This window comes from Rhipicephalus sanguineus, chromosome 4 (assembly GCF_013339695.2).
Source record: "Rhipicephalus sanguineus isolate Rsan-2018 chromosome 4, BIME_Rsan_1.4, whole genome shotgun sequence".
Classification (NCBI taxonomy): domain Eukaryota; kingdom Metazoa; phylum Arthropoda; class Arachnida; order Ixodida; family Ixodidae; genus Rhipicephalus; species Rhipicephalus sanguineus.
The window spans coordinates 124564602-124588030 of NC_051179.1; the positions used below are offsets into that span (position 1 = coordinate 124564602).

Here is a 23429-nt window from a genome sequence, read left to right on the forward strand (position 1 = left end):
GGGTCTGTCACTGAATAGATCACTCTGGAAGGGTCACATGGATGTTCGAATGATGTTCTTGTGTTTCCCATTTCACCGCATATGCCTAAAAAGCATATATCATATGAGGTTAGGCAGTTTATCTTACCATGTATACTCTAGATACAAACATGCACTTAAGTTATTACCCAATGATCTCAAAGCTGACCGGTTGCTTGTTGAGTTGTCACACGTCACCGCGTCAGCAATAGCTCCGGAATTGAACAAGTTCACAATGCACTGCAGCAGCAGTTTTGCAATGATTGAACCTGGAGCAGCACTCGAAGTACAAAATGTGCCTACTGTCTGAGACCAACCTGCAAGGAAAGGTCGGAATTGAAAAACTAGCACGTCGTCAGCATCTCGCTCGTTGTCTGATGGTCTGGTGTGCTCCCCAAAATCCACTTTTCCCACGAGTTTCATGTCAGACTCTCTTAGGTGCAGGCTTTTCCGTACACTCATTTCGTCGAACATTAATACTCCTACAAAAAAGAAAAAAAAATGAAATCAACTTGTTGAAGGAATATAAGGAAAGCATGATGAAGTGATGGACACAGTGGTTACAAGCCTCGTCGTTCCCTCTCGGGGCAAGCAAGCAGCTTTTCCCTTAGCACGGAAAATAAGTCCGGATCAAACCCAAAATCCGCTTTAAGGTTCTTCATGTAGGTGTACAATGTACGCACATTTGGTAAAGGCAGGTAGTCATTCTCATGAAGAAATGTGTAGACCGAAGTCGACTTGATCTTCAAAAGAAGGCAGTCATACAGCCAATCTTTGTTGTACCTGATGGGAAAAGTTTGCAAAAATGTTTTCCATTAGAAACATGTTGAAATGTGTTTCGATGGGTACAGCCTTACCATCATAGTGCTTTTCATGCACACTAAACCATGCGGAGGCTTGCTGTAAATGTAAAGACAGCTTGCATATAATGAAAATCACTAGAATGTCACAATGCCCGAGTATATATATATATATATATATATATATATATATATATATATATATATATATATATATATATATATATATATATATATATACTCACAGGTATGTGCATAGATCACACGCCTCTAAACAGGCTGCCAAACGTGCACGCATTACAAATATCCATCAAGCGATTGGTCCAGTTACGAGAAATTTGTTGCTTTCAGTGCTCAGTAAAGCAGTTTTGTTATTATCCTTGTTATGAACATACTGACAGGTGTTAAAGTGCGTAGGTGTCAGACCAATGGCGTCCTAATATAGGGTACCATTTCGAGTAAGCACACAAATAGAAAAGGCACTGACATAATTTATAATATAGGCAGTAAAAGGGTCAACGCTTTGGGGAATGGTTAACAACCTTCAAGGAGTATAAAGGCACACTATATTTAAATATTTAGATAAATTCCTTACCGGACAGCTTTAGCAGACTTCGCGCTTCCTTTCATCACACATTGATCTAGGACAAGCCTCCCGCGATCGGTAAGCTTCCGAAGGCTCTGCTCCAGCATTTTTTGTCTGCCAGCCTGCACCCTCAACTTCGCGAGCATTGTTTGGCACCGTGCAAGCTGCTGTTTGACGGCCCGAAGCTGACACCGCAGAGTTGCCTTTTCCGCTGCGCAGCAACAGCTGAGTTCGTTATCCGTTTGGCAGGCGGAGTCACAACTCTGGTCACTGCTGTTAATATCACAGGCTGCTGCAGCTGTGAAAATGTTGGAAACAGCAACAGTATGTATATACTTCATACCAAACACATGTATACACGCCATGCAAAGTAAATCGCACGCACAAGGAATGCAAACAGCCGTCTTAGCGCAAACGCGCATATTACGTACCGTCGTCTGCCTGCGCAGTACCCAACGTGCTCGTAGGCAACGCAGGAACTTCGACTGCTTCCCTTGTACGCGACGGCTCTCTAGGCCGTTTCAGTGGCAGTCGAACTGTCCGTGGTCGGGGCTTCGGCGTCGTGAAGTATGCTGGTAGGCCGTCAAAAACACGGGGAATGGCGTTAGGCCTAAGGCGCGGCTTGTCCCTCGGCAACGACACGGCGTCACCGTTTATCATGAAATCATCCGTACGGATGACGTCCGATGAGTCAAAGTGCTTCGCGCACACACGCACATGCTTCGAATCGAAGCTGAAGTCGTCCGCTTCTTGCCGCGGTATGGCTCGCTTCCACTGCTCGAACTGTTCGCGAACACTCGGCATGCCAAACAGCGATACCTTTTCGATATTGCCATTGTAGCCGGAACGGCATCCCGGTACACAGCACCTGAAAGGCATCGTCACGCGAACGTGTCGATTCGAATGTACAATACTGGAATTCGGCTCCCATCTAAACAGAAATCACAAACACAAAGCACCCGTGCAGACTTTCTGCTCGCGCCGGCCGCATGTGCGGTCTCTCTAGAAACAACCCAGCGAAGTGTGGCCTATAAGCTGCAGTGGCGCCGCGGCGCGGCACCTTTGTGCGACATATGAAGCTCCCCCATAGCGTGACGGCGAAGTTTCGTGACCAGAAAAAGTATTGAAGGACTATGGTTGTACTCAATGATGGAATTCGCCCCGTTCCAGCTAAGCTGCGAGCCGTCGCCGAATTTCCGAAACCAACGTCTATCAAATAACTGTGTATTTTTATCTGTCTGTGGTCATACTTGACACGCCTTCATAGGGCGATTCCCGCCATCATATCGCCCCTGATGAAGGTGCCTAAAAATAACGGGCATCTCACTTCGTTGCCATCAGAGGCGTTCACAAATATCCGTCGTTTACTGACGCCTCCGCCAATTTCCCGCCATTTCGAGCCGAGGGCCCCTACTGATCTGCACAAAGAAACCAACCGTGATGCCCTCGCGCTGTCCTTGCGCAGTGCAAGGAACCGGTTTCTCAAAATCCAGTGGGTTATGGAAGTCGCACGCTCACGAAAGCCGAGACCACCTACACTAAGACCGAGAAAAAATGTCTAGCGATTATATGGGCTTTGGATTACCTCCGCTCTTGTTTGCATAGCGACCCAACTGATTGCAATACGGACCACCATGTATTAAACTTGCTATCGTCATTGAAATATCCCTTAGGCCGTCTTGCCCGGTGGGCACGATGTTACATCCTTCCTACTTCGCCGATTCATCTCCTACTGCGTCATGGTCCACCCCAGGAGCTGCTCAGTGATGACGGACGTGCCTTCTTGTCTGAAATCGTCCAAGTCATCCTCAAAGAGTACCACGTTGTTCATGATATTTCTACTCCGTACCACCATCATACCAATGGCCTTACCGAATGCTTTTATTGTACGCTGAGCGACATGATTCCCATATACGGCGCCACAGACAACAAAAATTCGACCGCCATTTTGCCCGGGGTAACTAGAGCGAAAAACAGCCCTATTTAAAACACCACTGGCGTTCTTCCCTTATTTTACGTTCGCCATCCATCGCACACAGTCGGGAAAATTCTTTTGCGACACCCGGCTGCTTCTGAATCTTGACCTATTTCATGCTGCTACAAGACATGCTGAAGGATGACGCGATATCGCGCGTGCATTGACTGACACTCACCAAGAGCGTGTATCACGAACATGAAGGACAGATCGCAACATGACAATCATGAAATGCATGCCATTAACGTCAAGTTTACATGACACGATCTTCATGCTGTCACGGCTGCTTCGTTAACTTGATATATACCAAAATACGTGTTATGCTGCATGCGTATATGACGAAAATAAATGGCGTTCGTAATATGAAAATCGCGACGGGCACGTCATGTACGTCAAGCCTTACATGGCACTGTCTCGGTGTCCTCGCCGCCATTTCGTTGACGTTATATATACCAAGAGATTTGTGCTACCTGAATGTATGAACAACATGTATGCGTGGTTGTAACAAGAATATCATGCTCTACATGTCCTATACATCATGATTTACATGAAGTTCATCACGTAATTGGTCAACTCTGATGTACTTCAGGGTATTGTGCATGTCATGATGTAAATGACATGCATGTCATGTTCAGTACTCACGCAGGAATACGCTAATATTGAGGGCAAACTAATGCTCGTTCTTTCATTTCGAGCGTCTACAGTTGTCGTAACTGAAGTTGAACGTGATGGGGCAAATGCTCGGACACGGACGGAGAACACAAGACGCAGTGCGCTTTCCGCGTCCTATGTTCTTCGTCCCTTTCCTAGCAATTAAGCCATAAAATTCAACAGCAGCTATGTACAAATTAGCCCGACAGCAAACGCTATTAAAATGTCACAGCGGGGAAACTTGGACTTTACCGCTCACATCAGATCCAGCATTACCTTTAGCCGCCTGATTTACAGCAACGTCACGCTGTTATCTCGAGCAATTGCACCCAGCAGTGGTTATCCTAAAAGGAAATTTAGGGTGCCCTTACTTTTCTTTCTTTCCTTCTGTCTGTCTTTCTATCACATTGCACAATGCTCCCTCGTCACTGTATCCGCCCTTCATTCCGGAAATTGGATTTTCATCCAAGTGCTTAGTAGCGCAACACTTCAGTAACTACATGCAACAACGACGGTCATGCGTTCATATCCAGGTAACGATGAAATGTGCCAACGTGAAATGGCAAGTAACCTCGATAAAATATCACATTGCCATATCGGAAACGGCTAATCGTGGACAAGTCCCCGATCGAGGGAGCATCAATTACTGGAAAACGGCGCATACATATGGCATGTTACCGGCGCGCCTTCAAGTGCCGCATTTTTGTACGCTCGCCGGCACCCAGTCTGCCGCGTACGACGCCGTCACCGAAATTTGTAAGTTATAAATGTTTCGGTGCGAAATGATGTCACTGTGATGTTATTGGGGCAGGACCGCTCCAGAAAGAATCAGAAAGCACGCCAGTGCACAAACACACGTCCCACTTCTATTACACCCTTCACGCATGGACACAACAAACATTACGAAAATAGCTAACAAACTACACGCGGACTAAGTTAAAGAAATAAACAGAACGTCCGGCCTACAGTTCAGGTCGTCGGGGTAGTCGCCTGGGCCGTCGTTGATGACCCGTCGGCACCTTTCACTGGCGAAGACGACGTGGTTGCAGCGCCGTCACCTGCAGTGACGAAGTCAGAGGCCGCAGGGTCGCCGCGTCGAACTCTGGAGGCTTTGCGCCACCGTCGATGACTGGAGCCGATGACACGCGGGTTCCGGCGCCTAGGAGCTGTGCCCTTGAGCCCCAGCAGTACGGCTCGGAAGCCCACGCTAGCCCTCCTGGAACAGCGGGGCAAGGGCAGGTTAACGAACCCGGCGTCAGCTCTTGAAGACCAGCGGCCAAGGGCAGGTTCAGGAACCCGGCGTCAGCTCTCCTAGACCGGTCGTCTAGAGGAGGCTGAGCTGTCCATTCAGCTGGTGGGAGTGTCGCGACGTGGCCGGGGTCGTACCTATGGGCCAGACGCCAAACAAGGTAGTCCTGCCTCGAACGACGAACCTCGCGTACTGCCGAAGGCACGGGTCACGCACCCTCGAGACCGCGCCTCACGAGCTGCCGTTGTCTTCCTCGTCGGCACCGCACGGCACATACGCGCACACATCACATCCACTTCGCCACCGCACGGCACACTACATATTCAATTCTCGGTCTCGTTTTGCATCCGCGCGCCAGATATTATCACATCACCCCCTTTTTCGAGAAAGTTGTTCACAACTATTCTAGCACAAAGGCGCGGGACGAAATGAATTATCACTGCACCGTAAGTCGGCCTGAGTGTTCGCAGAAGACTGCTTATAGTTCGGTTGGAAAACTACCGTACAAGTAGGTTTGCTATGTCGCAACTAAGTGTCAACTAGTTCACGACTGAGGGCGAGTAGTATTAGAACCACGATGCTGCCTGAACGGCAGTTATGCGCGACTCAGGTAGTCGGCTCCGACATTGTCACAACCCTTTATGTAATGAACTGAAAATGAATACTCCTGCATAAGGAGACTCCACCTCAACATTTTGTTGTTCACGTGTTTGGCGGAATATAAATACTGTAGCGGCTGGTGGTCTGACTGAATGACAAAAGGTTTGCCATAGAGGTAAATATGAAATTTTTGCACTGCCCAAACAAGTGCGAGGCATTCCCGTGCGATTGTTGGATAACGGGTTTCTCGGGGCAATAAATTACGACTTGCGTAAGCAACAGGGTGCAGCACTTGGTCCTTTCCCATCTGGAGTAATACTGCGCCCAGGCTTCTATTGGAGGCATCCGTGCGAAGAACGAACTCCTTCGAGAGGTCGGGAGCAAGGAGGATGGGAGCATCACCGAGCTTCTTCTTGAGTGCCGTAAACGCTTCCTCTTGAATTGCGCCCCATGCAACAGTGTGGCTTTGTCCCTTTCTTGTAAGGTCCGTCACCGGCTTGGTCAGTTCGGCGCAGTTAGGTATAAACTTCCTGTAATAGCCGGTCAAGCCAAGAAACGACTGCACTGCTTTCTTGGTTGTAGGTTGTTTTGCGGCAAAAATCTTGTCGAGCGTTTTGAGAAGCGGTTCAAGTGTAGTCTCCCCGATTCGATGTCCTAAGAATGATATGCTTCGCTCTCCTATTTCACATTTACTTGATTTTATGGTGAGGTGAGCTTGGTTAATTCGTTGAAAAACTTGTCTGAGGGTGTCGATGTGCTCTTGCCAAGTATCGGTCGCAATGATGACATCGTTGAAATAATGGTGAACGTTGTCGACACCACCCAGTACTGATCTCATAAGGCGCGCGAATACTACCGGCGCCGTTTTAATACCAAAAGGCATGTAGAGGAAGTGATAAAGTACAGACATGCTGGAGAAACCAGTTTTTTCACGACTCTTGTGATCCATCGGTACTTGCCAGTACCCTTTCGTGAAATCAAATTCGGAGAAAAACTGCTTTTGTCCAACAAGTGCAAGAACTACATCGATGCGTGGTATTGGCTCGCAGTCGGGGACCAGAATCTTCTTCAATTCCCTGAAGTCTATGCACAACCGAATCGTGTTGTCCGGTTTCTTGACGACGACAATGGGAGCGTAGTACGGTGACTGAGACCGCTCAATAATACCGAGTTTCAGCATCTCTTGCACTTATTTTTCTACGCTTTCTTGTAATGCAAGGGGGATGGGGTACTGCAGAACATGCACAGGCTTATCGGAGGTCAGACGTAGCGAACACTCCACCAATGCTGTTTTCCCTGGTAAGTCAGCAAAAATGTCCGCATACTCTTGAAAAAGTGCTTGCACATTCTGAACTTGTTCAGCTGGGAGGTGTGGTGATAGCTTGACATCCGTGCTGAACGGCGTGCGATACCAGCTCAATATGGGCATTTGTTTGACTTCGTCTTCTTCTTCGGGGAGATTTTCGTGGAGCTCCGCAACAAGTGACACCAGTTGTGGTTCCGTAGATTCGCGCTCTTCGTATTTTTTGAGCATGTTGATATGAAAAATCTTGTTTTTCCCAGACACATCGATGACGTAGTCAACATCACTTTTTCCGTTCGATGACCTGGAACGGCCCTTTCCACTGCATTAACAGCTTGTTGGAGTCAGTCGACAGCAGAATTAAAACCTTGTTGGCTGGGCATAGTTTTCTAGGGCGACTTTTCTTGTCATAGTAGGTTTCTTGCTTCGCACGAGCCTTCTCCAGCTGTTCATGGGCTATCTTGCAAGTCTCCTCTAGGCGATTGCGCAAATCAAAGACATAGGTGTAAGTCGTCCGCCTTTCTGCGTCTAGCCCCTCATTTGTCCACAGTTCTCTGAGCACGGTTAGCGGTCCTCAGACGTGGCGGCCGTAAATGAGTTGAAACGGAGAGAACCCGAGGCTTGCCTGCGGGACTTTCCTATATGCAAATAGCAGTGGAGCAAATGTACCGGTCCCAAGATCGAGGTCTCCCTTGGCACATTCTCTTTAGCATTGTCTTGAGGGTGCCATTGAACTTCTCCACGAGACCGTTCGCCATCGCATGATATGGGGTTGTCTGTAGCATATTCACGAAGGGAAGCCTGCTAACCTCTTTCATTAATTCTGAAGTGAAACTTGCCCCTTGGTCGGTTACCATTTCCTTTGGCAAGCCGATGCGGGAGAAAATCTCGACGAGTGCTTCCGCAACGTGAACTGCATCGATTGCGGGGAATGCTACAGCGTCAGGGTAACGAGTAGCAAAATCGATGAGTGTCAGAGCGTATCGGTTCCCACGGTCCGATCTTGGTGAAAATGGGCCGATTAAATCAACCGCGACCCTTTCAAAGGGGTCTGGATAAGAGGCGTGTTGCTTAGTGGTGCAACTCCAACTTTTCGTTTAGGGGTAGTTCTCTGGCATTTGTCGCAAGACTTGACGAAGTGCTTGACGTCCCCATTCAAATCAGGCCAATAAAATTCTTGCAGGGCCCGATAAGTAGTTCTTCTGATGCCTTGGTGTCCCGCCATGATACTTGCATGAGCGATGTGCAGTATACCGACCCGGAACGCTTTCGGAGTGGCCATCTGTTTAAAGGTTCTTCCAGTGGCAAGGCGGTAGCGTCGATAAAGTAATCCTTTATCTTCAACGAACTCATAACTGTGACCCTTTCCCGATTTGAACTCTTTGTTCACTTTAGCAAAGACAGCTTTTAGTGTTGGGTCCTTTCGCTGCTCATCGACGAGTTGTGCTCTGGTAACGTCAGATAAGAAAGTTGTTGACACGTACAAAGGCTTGATCTTTTCTTGGCCTTGTTGTTTGGCTTTGGCTTTTGCCACGCTTCAAGAGACAGTGGTTGAGGTGACAGGTGACTTGGTCGGGTGTGCTTGCGCCGGTAACTCATCCACCTGGGTACGAGCCGCCTGCTTCCAGTCAGAATCCGGATCGTACGGTCGTCTGACGCCGGGAAGATTTCCCAGCACAAGGTCATAGAGGGGTCGATCCATACAAGCCACTTTCAGCATCCCTGTGAAGTACGGCGTGTGGACTTGTACAACAGCTTCCGGGAGATTGCTAGTTGATCCGTCTAGGAAAACGACGCTGATGTTCTTGCCTGTGAGGCACACATCAGGAACGAGCTCCAGTCGGACGATTGCCGTGTTGCATCCCGTATCGCGTAGTACTCCAACCTCTCTTCCTAGCAGTAGACCTTCGACCACTGGCATCCCGTCAACCACGCAGCGTACTGCACCCTGCAAGTTCTCGTTGTCTTGGTGACTTGCGCAAGGAATCTTCCCTCCTGGACGCTTGGATGCTTTTCTAGCTCCAGTCCTGGCATAGTCAGATTCGGTAAATGCGCACGAAGAACTCGGTTTGTTGTCCCCATGCTGGTTTCGGCAGGTTTCTGTTACATGTCCCGTTTTGCCACACAGCTTACACTTTAGCATTTGCTTATGGGGATTGTGGCAGTCAGGAGCCAAATGTCCGAAACGATTGCAAAGGATGCACTTTAGTTGAGGTTTCCGCGACGCTTCGGCTGGCTTTCCACCGGACTCTTTCGCGTGGTCAGGACCTTTACCTATATTAGACAAATTATGTGCCTCAAGGAAGCGATCCGTCAAATTAGCTAGCTCATCTAGTGACTTGCACTCTCGCTCTTTCAAGAAAACCACCAGCTTGGGATGGCAACAACGCAAGAATTGCTCAGAGATTACGTGATGCCTTAGGTCTTCGTAGGTTTTGGATACGTTTGCCATGTCTATCCAATGGTCGAAATAGCTGGCAATTCTTGCTGCTGTCTGCCAGTTTCACCATCTGCTGCTCGTGCTTTCCTAAACTTCTCTTGGTAGCCTTGAGCCGTGAACTGAAATCTCTGCAGTAGAGCTTTCTTTACTTTCTGGTAGTCAAGGGAATCGGCGGCAGTCATTCGGCCTATCACGGTTAACGCGTCACCCGTTAGGCACATGCTTACAGCGAGACCTCATTTTTCTTGCGGCCAGTCCTTCCTGTGGCTACGCGCTCGACTCGCTGCAGATACGCGTGCAAATCATCGAGTTTCTCGTCAAATAAAGGCCGTAACTTCTGCGGATTGAGAGGCGAGGAGGTGCTGGGCGCAGTCAAAGCGTCATTCGCTGCTACGGGCATATTCTGAGCTCCTTCCTGAAGCTTTAGCTTTAGCTGCAGAATTTCGCGCTGCCTCTCATCAGCCTCTTTGGCCGCCTCTCGTTCTGCCGCTCTCTCATCCCTTAGCTTAGCTTGTTGGGCCTCAATCCACTTGTTAAGCTCTGCACCCGAGAACCCTAGTTGGAGCCCTATAGCGGCGAGTTTTTCCAAGTCCATGGTGCAGTTTGAACGTGTGTCTGTCTCGGGCGAAACTGTCTTCTTTCACTGGTTTAACGAGCGGATCCTGGCAGGCTCCCCAGTTTGTGATGTTATTGGGGCAGGACCGCTCCAGAAAGAATCAGACAGCACGCCAGTGCACAAACACACGTCCCACTTCTATTACACCCTTCACGCATGGACACAACAAACATTACGAAAATAGCTAACAAACTACACGCGGACTATGTTAAAGAAATAAACAGAACGTCCGGCCTACAGTTCAGGTCGTCGGGGTAGTCGCCTGGGCCGTCGTTGATGACCCGTCGGCACCTTTCAGTGGCGAAGACGACGTGGTTGCAGCGCGGTCACCTGCAGTGACGAAGTCAGAGGCCGCAGGGTCGCGGCGTCGAACTCTGGAGGCTTTGCGCCACCGTCGACGACTGGAGCCGATGACACGCGGGTTCCGGCGCCTAGGAGCTGTGCCCTTGAGCCCCAGCAGTACGCCTCGGAAGCCCACGCCAGCCCTCCTGGAACAGCGGGGCAAGGGCAGGTTCACGAACCCGGCGTCAGTCTCCTAGACCGATCGTCTAGAGGAGGCTGCGCTGTCCATTCAGCTGGTTTGAGTGTCGCGACGTGGCCGGGGTCGTACCTATGGGCCAGACGCCAAACGAGGTAGTCCTGCCTCGAACGACGAACCTCGCGTACTGCCGAAGGCACGGGTCACGCACCCTCGAGACCGCGCCTCACGAGCTGCCGTTGTCTTCCTCGTCGGCACCGCACGGCACATACACGCACACATCACATCCACTTCGCCACCACACGGCACACTACATATTCAATTTTCGGTTTCGTTTTGCATCCGCGCACCAGATATTATCACAGTCACGACTCAATCCGTGAGATTTGTCGATCATAATTTACACGGCGTTGTCTTAGCGAACTCGCCTCCGTTTTTTTAACTTGATGTATCTACTGGAAAATACGTTTCATTAGTATGATATATACTAAAATATACCAAAATGCACAAGCATGCATGACACTGAACGACAGCTCTTGACATATATTCCTTTATTTATCTCTAAGCCCAACAACGCGATGTACGCAGCTCCTCGCTGATTGCTTGGCATTACATCTCTTCTCACAGTGCGTGGGATCTGCTGGACATTTCCCCCCATTCAATTTCGCAGTTGTTCCTCACCACAGGCAGGCGGAATTCTGGAACAATGACGCAAGGAGTCAGCCAGGCGCCAAGCAAAGCGGTATTCGTCGCAAGCGGCAACTCTCTGCGTCGCGGCTCGGGAGCCAGGCGCTTCTGCCGTCACGAGCGGAGCTCTGAAACTTTATTCGTTCTCGAAACGTTGCAGATGTCGACATAGACGCATTCGCTGTTTTACGTCATTTATTCGATCTCGGAGCACAGCGCCCGCGACAACGCGGGCAAACGACGTTCAGTCTGAAATTTGAGTTCTTTCCGCGCTGCGTAGCTCTGTAAATCTTGGCGGCAATGTATGCAATACGTTTCTCGGATCAAGGTGTGGGGACCTTTAAAGTGGAACCCCCGGCGCCCTTACACAGTAGCGTAAGAAAGTAATGCCTTGTAACAGCGGTTGGCAACCTGCAACCCGCAGGGCTGTATTGTATGGCCCCGAACACATCAGCCCCCCCCCCCCCCCCACCTAACTAACCCATGAACACCTCCCGGCTAACCGGTAAACACCTCAGCGCCCTTCTGCGTCTGTCGGTGAGCAACCTTGATGTTGATATTTGCGAGCAGGCTATTTTATAAATAGGCTGCTCCAAATTTATAGCGAGCAGGGTATTTTTATAAATAGCAGCCTTGTGCGTGCAGAAGGTAAACATAATTTCTGTTCAAGTTTCGTACATCGCTATTGTCAATTCGCTGATTTTTTTTTCAATTTTGCTTTTGCTGCGCTTTGAGTGTTATGTAAGGTGGTTGATTGGGCGAGCCTACCAAACAGGCGGTAGCTCGGAAAAGTACACAGGAATAATAAACAGTTGTGTTCGAACGTCGCTCTCGGGCCATTCGCTAGTGATGACGATCGTCGAGCCTGTGATATCGTTGTCTTCATTCCTTCGTTAAAATCGCCCCTGTCAAGAGAGATGAAGCCATCTTGGCGATCTACCAGTTGGGAACAAGTGGCTCAAAGTGCGGCCTGAGGCGGTTGACGAGCACAACGTCACGTCCGTGCTGACGACGGTCGCCGGGCGGCATGAGTGGTTCAGCGGCGTAATTGACGGGTGCAGTACGCTCTACCACTTGGTAGGGACCACTATCGTTGGAGAGTAACTTGGAACAAACGGATGGTACATGCAGCCATACAGTGTTCCAGAATCGAACGTTACGTCAGAAGGGAGGTCGCCATCATGGGCCTCTCTAGGTCGGCCTAGTAACCTGCTCGGCTAGTTAGCGGCACTCTCCAATGTAACGGGCCGCTTCCGATACGGGCGTCCACATAGATGCATGCTGCGCGCATGATAACAAGGTTTCGATAGTGTGCGACGGCTGGCGGCCGCACCGAAGGAAGGATGGGGAAAAACCGGCTATGACTTGTGAAGCGGTGTAATACGCATATGTCGCAAATGGAGAACCCCCGTCCCCGTTTGTTTGTTGAGATGCAACATGCGTCGCACGCTTGTCACCTAGAGTCTGTTTAAACCGCTCAGTCAGGCCGCAACAACCAGCTACAAGAGATTTATCAAGCGATGAAGGACTTCCGTGTGACATGCGATGAGCCTGAATATGGTTTAGGGGCTGTGTTGCCTGACGTATTATGGTCGGCGGCCATGCTAAACCTGTTGCATTTGCCTCATGCTCAATGACACGAACTGAACGCGATTGCCCGCAAATTCACCCACGAGGACTTCCAGTTATCTTTGGGATCAATTGTTTTCATAGTTACGTTCCCTAGTCAGAGCCTTAAAATAATCACTGATAAATAGCCACAACTGCCCCACCTAGAAGCACTCAATAGGTCAAAGCTCATTTTATTTTGGACCTCTTAAAGAATTTGGACCGGAGGCGACGAGCGGTAAAATGCTCCGCATTCTGCTTCAATTGACATGAAGTGGTTGGCCAGACAGTTTCTGACGAGATAAAACCGCTGATAGATCCCATTCAGGCCGGAGATGTAAGGCGAACGTGTATGCCTCACGCTTTCACTTTACGCCCAGGTTCCTTGTGGAGCGCAACTCCGGGAGAGCTTTTTGGGCGGTCTTAGTCTTTTATATTTGCGTTCTTCGATCGCCATTTGAAAATTTGGCGTCGTGGTTTTCTTGGCGTTCTTAAGACTACGCTATCTTAAACTACGACCTATACTGGGAAAGGTTTCCCTAGATTCGGCCTTTAAGCGCTAACTCAAGCGTGCCTAATTCCATCTTTATGTTCCTACTTTAAAGAACTTGTACAGTTGGAAGCGTTACCACTGTTCAAAACTTTCAACGTGCACATAGATACGTGAACACTCCGCGTGTGTCATCTTCAACTTGCGCTTGAAATAGGCGAAGTATGACTTGCATATTGGGCCCTAGCTCTTTAAAAATTAAGGAAATTGCTTCTTCGGCTTCACAGCCGCATTTTACTGCGTCTAGACGCATCCCATTTCCTTTGTTTCGCTTAATGGCATTGTACCGCATTGAGTACCGTTGTTTAACCTGTCATCGTAGCCCATTGTTAACATCCGGTAATTGCGACTGATGACCTGCCTCCATGCTTCTATTCTTTCTCCTTTACACGAACAACAGCAAGTTTTCAACTATCGTTCTTCCAGTTACTGGATGCTTTTTTTTCTCTTTGTTTAAGAATATACACCGTTGGGTTTTATGGCAAAGTCATGCAGTTTACGTCAGAGTTTCCGAAATATGGATCGTTCATGTGACGTGCTATTACCTGCATTGACATTCCGCTCGTTTCCTTATTTCTATACATAGAGTTTTCCATCGCAGCAATGAGTCGTACGGAGTGTCGTAAAAGTTGAAAAACAGAAAGCTATTTGAAACTTGGACCATTCATAACATAGGGTACCTCAGTGTAGAAACTGTGGGGAGCACTTAAAACTGCCCAAGCTTGTTGCAACATCAAAAGCGTTCTGCCCATCCGCTAAACCGCCGTCCATTTTTATCTGTAGAGGGCTTTCTAAACCCTTTTATTTATCGACCTTTTTAGCTGTTGAAATCACGAGCATTGATCTGACTCTGCCTACAATAAGCACTGTCATCACGAAATAAAAATCTCGCACATCCGCCCGCAAGTACAGCCCTCGGTGAATGATCTCAGCACTTCAATGCCATGTCAACGACCTGAATAGTCGAACATCCGCTGCGATATTATATTTTAAAGAGTGCACAGCCTTTAAATACGTGCTAAGTAAAGCGGGCAATACGCGTTCCGCTGCACTGGGATCTACCTAACGTGAGTTGGCCAGCTTCACTAAAGAATTTATCATAGGATTTTCTACAATTTTTCTCCGAATTCTTTGCATGCCTTTTGAAAATGTGTGTTGAAACGGGGTATGTTTTCAGTATGAAGGAATAGACGATACCCGTAATCTGACAAGCATTGGAAATTTGGCCGAAATCTACACCTTCACATTATGTTCCTTCAATGCCCACATGTCCAGATGTACAGCTATCCACTCCAATCATAATCTAGTTTACCTCCATGAAAATCAATTGCGAAGACGCATTGCATGCAAGTCCCTGATTGGTCATCATCGTCATCAGCCTGTCTACGCCCACTGCAGGGCAAAGGCCTCTCCCATGTTCCGCCAATCAACCTGGTCCTGTGCTTTCTGCTGCCACGTTATACCTGCAAACTTCTTAATCTCATCTACCCACCTAATTTTCTGTCTCCCCCTCACGCGTTTGCGATCTCTTGGAATCCAGTCAGTTACCCTTAATGACCACCGGTTATCCTGCCGACGTGCTACGTGCCCGGTCCATATCCATTTCCGCTTTTTAATTTCAACTATGATGTCCTTAACCCCCGTTTGTTCCCTTACCCACTCTGCTCTCTTCCTGTCTCTTAAGGTTACCCCCTGATTGGTAATATCCGTCAAATAATTTTTCACAGTAAGGCAGCACGCCGAATGACAATGCTCAGTTTAGGCTGGAGTGATAGAAAGCGCGAAGATTGATTCACCCGCGGGTATGCGACACACGTGACTGAAGGAAGGGGTTTCATGACATACGAGACTCATGTCACGTTGTTAATGTAATGACCTGTCAATCACGTACGTCATGCACTAATGTCCTCTTATGCCAATCTTGATTTGAGGAGAGTTAACGATATGACCCCGAAAGCGTCCTGACGTAAGCGGATAGATAGATAGATAGATAGATAGATAGATAGATAGATAGATAGATAGATAGATAGATAGATAGATAGATAGATAGACAGACAGACAGACAGACAGACAGACAGACAGACAGACAGACAGACAGACAGACAGACAGACAGACAGACAGACAGACAGATAGATAGATAGATAGATAGATAGATAGATAGATAGATAGATAGATAGATAGATAGATAGATAGATAGATAGATAGATAGATAGATAGATAGATAGATAGATAGATAGAAACGTTGAAGTGCGTTTTGTCGGCAAACAAATGCCTTTTAAAACATTGCTTTAGGGAATACGGCCGCCCCACTGAACGAAGCGGCTTTTGTGCAGTTTGTTCCCAAACGTGAAATTTGAAAACGTGAAACGAGAATTTAAGGAAATTCATTATAGTATTTAACACGCATGCTAGTCTGAGCTTGTTTTCTGTCGGCTACATATTCAATGTTAGCGTCTCTAGTCAGATCTACATCTCTCTCACTCCAACCAGAACACCCAGCTAGAATAGCTTATTCCTATTTACAGCATTGGTCATCCCTCATAATTCACAAAGCCCGACCTGTACGTCGCGTTCTAATATCCACTCCTCTAGGAAACTTTCCACAGAGCGTCATGGGGAGCCCAATGAAACATATCGAATAAAACAAATTTTCAGCGAAAACACATGTACAGTTACCTCATGTCTTGATGACGCAAATTTAAGTTAGTAGATATAAAGGTAGTCGATGTTCACTTATTGGGTTGTTCATTTACTTCCGCTAGTCTCTTCACTTTTTACCGCATTGGAGCAAGTGCACTTAGCCGGCCTAATATCACTTATGGTTGCATCTTATTCTTCTCGCACCCAGACTGAGCAAGAGATCGCGGAGCAGCGCGGTAGAGTGAGTCGCCGGTGGTACGAAACTAGAATCACTTCATATTTCCTTTCTGCTCGAGCTTAGTACTGTAAGAGATACTGCGCCACTCGCAAGCTCTCCTGTTCATATTACAGGGATGCTTTGCAAGGACGTGCCAAGACTATTGGGCTATTAACAAATTATTAGATGCGCCAGTGTAGGGCCTATCAATGAACACCCCATATGCCTTCCTTTTGCTGCGTGTGTAAAGGCCCTTGACTTTTATAAGATCAACGTGTAGGTATATTGCTCTTTGAACACTAATGGAATCAGCTTTACCTTAAGAAGCGGCGACATATATAATACTACGCTGCAAGAATACTCCTCTCCCTTCTTGCATTCTAATATGTTTTACAAGACAATTTAATGGTGGACATCCGCACTTTCGGATAACGTATGGATGCCTTACACGTGGTGCTTTCCCTCTGTGTTTTTTCAGAAATTTGGATATCATGAAGGCAGCCGTGGCTATGCTTCTTGTCACCATTAGCGCTCTCCTTTTCTTTGGTGAGTCTGAATACCATGTGATTAGAGTTTATTTGAAAGATCTGACATTTCGTTGCACTGTTAAGGCATAGAGATCGGTGCAGTTGTGCTTACAACACGTATCCTGCTTTCCTTTAATTTTCTTGGACTCACCCGTGTCATGTACTGATGCTTGAGCTACAAGCAAGCGTAAGTCTAACCTAGCGTTGTCCGGTTTCATGAATATTCAATATGCCTTGTTTATTCCAATCAAGACCACCTATAAGTGCAATGCACGATGTCAGCACTGACATGCTAAAATGAAGGCGCATACATTTTTCTCATGATAGCAAGATAGCAAGATATACTTTATAAGAAGGACTACCGCTCATACGAACCATTCTAATAGGTCAGGAAAACAACCGAGCAGCTAAGCAATGTCAATACCATGCGCTTGATATCTTGTGGTGATATGTTGCATTGCTATAGTCACGACAGCCACATCTGTCATGATGTCTTCAATGCAAGAAAATAAATTTCTGCGCGATAGAATTCTTAGCTAATCGTTTCTTTCCCTGCCGATAAAACCCGCATTGATCCAGTCAATGGTGTGATTCGTCATAGCTGCATGTTCCGCCAGTGCAATAGACAACACTTTCTGCTTCTGCACATCATTCTGATGCTAGCGCAGGCGCTGTCTGAAATTGCCGGTCTCCTCGATATCAACACTTTCGCCATCCGCACAGCGGATCTTGCACAGGCAACCATTAAAAGCTCCCTTCGGGCGCTTCTCTTTCCCACTTACAAGTGCTTGCCTTAACTTGCGTAGAGACACGTCGGTAACTTCAACGTCGTAGCCACGCAGTATACGTTATAAAGTATCACTTATCCCGGCGACGTAATTAACAGTGTTTATATAGGGGAGATCGGCAATTCCAGAGAGCGTCTGCGCCAGCATCAGAACGATGTGCAAAAGAAGAAAGTGGCGTCTATTGCACTGGCGGAACATGCAGCTATGACGTATCACACCGCTGACTGGACAAATGCGAGTATTATTGGAAGGAAAAGAAACTAGACACCACGCGTGTATCTCGAGTCCCTCGAGATACAATCTTCAAGGGAGCACACTGAACCACAATGATGGAAACCTTTCGTCCTACGCGCGGTGCTTGCGTCACGTGCTGAAACCGATACAGGAGGCACTTCTAGTCGTTAGGCATCATTGTGAACAACGCTTGCGTATGGAAGCGAAACGTCGTTTCCTTTAGTCTTTTATTTGGCCGGTGTACTTCCTTTATTTAATCATATTTTATCCCGAGCAGACGCATTTCCGTCTAAGTCTCGATTTCATTTGATCTGATAATAGCTTTGGCTTCAAGGTATGACCAACGGGAGCTATTTAGCTCGCATCTACGTCTGCATCTGCGTCTGCATTTGACTTGCATCTACGTTTATCTTGCATCTACACGGATGTTCTGACATTTTGCCCCCTTTGAAACGTGGCTTATCAGAGCGACAGCCCCGAAGCTTTCACAGGGGTTTCTTTACAGTTTAACTGCGACATGAGAAAAATCAAATGTAGATATCCCATGGAATGCAATCTGCCTGTATTTTCCGGGTTTCTTGTGCACAGAACACGTACGCACAACGCAATCATCCTTACACATGTGCTTAAAATATTGCTGGCACGGCTACATTATTGCGGCTGTTACATAAAATTCACAATGGTGGTATTTTTCACGAAACCTTCTGCACCGCACATGATTTACATGCTTTGCAGTGAGCCTATAAAGGTCTCTCGAATAATTTGTATGACATTGAGAGGCCGGTACATTTACTGGCGCTCTTCTTGCGCCTGTCAATCAATTCTAAGGTGTCTTTTTCTCACTGCAGGGACTATAGCAGTTCCTACTGCTGAATCTGAAGCTAGAGCCGGAGCTTCACAGGAAGCCCTGCGATCTGATGCTGCAGCGCACGAATCAGAAAGAGGTATTGGTGCTGGCTGCGCGGCCTCTCTCTGCGGTTAGCACCTACAAGGACGGCACCCTCGTCGATGATGCAGACGAGAAGAAACCACGCCTTCGATGCGTTCTCGCAGTAAAACATTGGTAGTGGTGGCGGTAATAAATTTCTACTCAACAGATTTGCTATAGCGCAGTGTGTACTACTGATTATTAAAGGGTTTTCGCGGAAATGAATTAGGCAGTTTCGATATTTACCAATGTTTTGCGGCGCAAACAAATGTGTACTTTGTGGAGCGTGTATTATGGCAGCGAAAATTGGATCTACACGGGATCTACAATTTAAGAATGGTCGCATACACGTACACAATAGCCCGGAATCAGGTGGTCATGATGGTTTTTGGAGGACATACCGGAAGCTTACGCAAAGATTCACGTGGAAAAACGTGAAAGCCGATGTTGCACGCTACATAAAAACATGCCACGAATGTCAGGTGCACAAAGCCAAGTTCAAGCCAAGAAGGAATCAGATGGTCATGCCAACATACTCAGACGTTCCATTCGAAGTGTTGCACCTCGACTTCGCCGAGATAAAAAAGAAGGGCGAGGGCGTCAGAAAAACGCAAGATTTTTTTGTAGCAGTGGATGAATGTACACGGTTTGTTGCTGCCAAGCCCGGAAAAGAGGACACGAACTCTGTTATTCACCTTCTTGAAAGAGGCATCTTCAAAAACGTGAAGGTTGTAGTATCTGACAACGGACCAGCTTCCCGAAGTGACAAGTTCCGAGTTTGGGCACAGCCGAAAGGTGTCGAGCTTCGTTTCCCTGCTTCTTATCACCCCGAAGCCAATTCTCTCACTGAAAGGGTAATTCGTGACCTGAAGACATTCATCGCACTCTACCCACAATTTAAGGGAGGTTGGAAATGCTCACTCGAGGCAGCAGTCTCATATGATAATCGCTCATACACAGCTAGAACAGGATGCAGTTCACATTTTGCGGCTTTTGGAACAAGCGCGTGGCTTGCGGCTGATAAAGAGCTGGACATCGTTGATAAAGTGTCACTCCGAGAAACACCATTGTCAGCACAACAGCGGAAGAAGTACCGGTGTAACATGAAGAAAAACTTCGATAAACGACACATGGCAAAGATGCCGGATATTATGCCTGGAGACATGATTCTGGTGCGCAAAGGCCTCGATGCGAAATTACCATTCATCGGCCCTTTCAGTGTGCTTAAAACGGCAAAACAACAAGGAATATTGAAGACTGTGTACTACCAAGGCTTGAGAGGAAAAACAGAAGAAGCTTCGATAGGAAATGTTCTCCCGTACCATCCCAGGAGGGATGAAGACAGAAGGTTGGGAGGATATAATGTCCTGCAAACGTAACAAGCGCAACAGCAGAGCGACAAAGACAAAATGAAGAGACCGTGAGTGCGGCCACAGGAAGAAAGAAGAGAAGATGGCGATTATGTAGCACCAATAGACGTACCGAAGGCGCCCTGCTTTCATAGACTTTTACAATAATAATAATAATAATAATAATAATAATAATAATAATAATAATAATAATAATAATAATAATAATATAATAATAATATAATAATAATAATAATAACCATGGCTCCCAGTCGGGATGCATGCTTGCTATGCTCCTGCCCGTTTTTCGGTAAGCAGCAGTTTTTCCGCTGTGAAAGTTGCTCTAAACGCGTTCATGCGAAATGTGTAACCTGGCCTGATGAAGAGCTGCAACTCCTGAAGTCTGGATCGCGCTCATTTTGCTGCAATTTATGTGATCTGAGCCGTGCTTCTGGTAAGCCTAGCGAAAGCAACTCGTCGGGGTGCAGCGGTGAGCATTGCAGTTCTCAAACCGGTTCCCTCTCCACGTGTACCCCTCCGGGTGACGAACTCGCCGGGCTGCGCCGCCTCCTCCTCGACGCATTGGAGGGAATCTCGTTCCTCAGCGACGAGGTATCCCAACTACGCGAAGACAACGAGCGGCTCCGTAAGGATCATTCCCGCGGTGTTGAACAACAAGCTCGCGTGGTCGCCTCCCTTCGTGCAGAGGTCCGCTTCCTGCGTGAGGAGCTGACGCGCCGCACGGCCGCCGTGGCAGTGAAGGCACCTGTGAAACCCCCAGCGCATGTGACCGTTGACCCGTCTGTGACCCCCAAGCAACCTGCGTTCTCCGAACAACCCCTCTCCAAAATTCTTTCATCTTCGACTTCGCCGCCAGCTGACGTAGACACGTCGGAGCGTGTAAGTGTGATGCCTGTGACAGCCTCTTCTGCAGCGGTGACTGAGGGTGAAAGAAAGAAGAAACCCGCCTCGTTTGGAGTTATGAAAACATCCACTATATCTGTAGCTCAACGGCCACAAAGGCCACAATGGCCAAAGGCCATTTTTGTTACGAAGCTGAGCCCGGACACCACTACTGCTGACATTAAGAAACATATTGCTTCATTGGATCTGTCTCCCATCTCCTGCCGGCGACTTCAAACAAAGTTCCAGTCATATTCTTCATTCTATATTGAAGTTGACGAGGAAACACTACAACGCCTGAATGACCCTTCGATGTGGCCCCTCGGATGCCTCTTCAAGCCATTTCGTGGGGAGCTGCGCGATGACATGCTTCATCCCTCTGAGATAGTGACTGGAATCCAAAGTGCCGTGTGACGTAGACATATTCTACCAAAATGCTCGGGGTCTGCGTACCAAGACACTCGAGTTTTTCTCTAATGTTCTTTCGTCTGCTTTTCCTATTATTGCTATCTCTGAAACCTGGCTCGGCACTGAAATTCCCTCATCGGACTTTTTTCCCCCGACCTACACCACCTTCCGCCGTGACCGAGATTTCAGTGAAACCAAACAGAAAGGCGGTGGCGTGCTGATTGCCATTGACAATTCACTGAAATCCGTTAGACGGAAAGACCTAGAAACTATCGAAGAATCGATCTGGCTAGAAATCAACCTTGAGCGCCGTGAAAAATTGTTGATTGGATGCTTCTATTTACCGCCCAGCATTTCCCCTGCCTCGTTTCACGATGTCATGTCTTCTATTGAACTTGTGATATCTTCTCATAGTGGGCACAGAATTATTGTTCTTGGGGATTTCAATGCACCTGGAATTGACTGGAGCACGCTTACCTTTTCTCATTACAATCATTTCACAGAGAAAAGTGCAGCCTGCTCTTGGACTTTCTGGCGTTTAATTCCCTAGTGCAACATAATTCAGTCGTCAATTCCAGTGGCAACGTCTTAGACCTGTGTGTGTCAAACGATCAACCCCTTGAAGTTTCCCGCTCCAACATCTCTCTTGTACGTCCGGACAAATTCCACCCACCACTTAATGTAAGATTATCTGCATCAGCCGAAACAACGAGCTACAGCAGTTACGTAAACAAATCTCCAAGATTTGCGTTCAAGCGAGGTGATTACACGGGCCTCTATCATCACTTGTCCACCGTTGACTGGTCACAGGTTACTGACAAACCGAATGTTGATGACCAGGTTGATCAGTTTGCGGAGCTTGTACTGAGCAGCATGCGTAATTTTATTCCCCAATACACACATAAACAACGTAAATATCCCCACTGGTTCTCATCTGAACTTATCAGTGCACTGAAGCATAAAGGTCGCGCACACAGGAAATCTAAATGTTCTCCATCGAGCGAGTGGAAGGAAGAGTTCAGCTTTTTTCGAACTCTCGCTAAACGCCTATATAAACGGGATCATAGTTCGTATATTGAATTCTTAGAAAAAAGCGCTTCTGACAGGCCAGCTGAGTTTTGGAAGTATGTACGTAAACGGTCCAGCAAAAGCGGAGAGTCTTTCAGACTACTAGACTCAAATGGGGTAGAAGTGCATGCCGTCGCTGACTGTTTTGCCGCACATTTCTCATCCGTTTATAAGGCCTCAGACTCTAGCACTGATATCAGACAGCCTAAGGCAGTTCGCTCACCCAGTGCTTTGTCGCTGGATGAAAATCTTATCTGCGAATGCATTAAGTGCTTAAAACCATCCTTATCATGTGGCCCAGATGGCATCCCCTCCGCCATACTAAAAGCTTATAGTAGTATATTTGTCCCAGTACTGACTACGATATTTAATAACTGCCTGGACACTTCCACATTTCCTAGCATGTGGAAAACTGCTCGTGTTTTCCCAGTATTTAAGTCGGGCTCTAAAACAGATGTTTCTAATTATCGCCCGATTTCTCTACTATGTGCCACATCAAAGATCTTCGAGCTGGCTCTTCACAAAATATTGTCTTTTAGTGTTAAAAGCTCATTGATTCCTAATCAACATGGTTTTCTCGCTGGCCGCTCAACTACCACAAATCTTGCTAGTTTCATGACGCAGATCTCCACACCTATTTCTCAGAAAGGACAGGTTGACGTACTCTACTGTGACCTGAGCAAGGCTTTTGACGTAGTCAGCCACACACTGATTATGGTTAAACTTGCGCAATTTGATGTTGACTTGTCGGTTGTGAATCTCCTGCAGAGCTATCTGCTCAATAGATATTGTTATGTAGCGGTAA

At 47.4% G+C, this 23429-nt stretch overlaps 1 long non-coding RNA gene across 1 annotated transcript; it reads left to right on the forward strand.

Moving 5' to 3' along the window:
* The first annotated feature begins 14579 nt into the window (after positions 1–14579).
* LOC119388984 (uncharacterized) lies at positions 14580–19103 on the forward strand. Its single transcript, XR_005182943.1, has 3 exons — positions 14580–14628; positions 16898–16965; positions 18817–19103. It is a non-coding gene; the product is annotated as an uncharacterized LOC119388984 (long non-coding RNA).
* The last annotated feature ends 4326 nt before the right edge of the window (positions 19104–23429 follow it).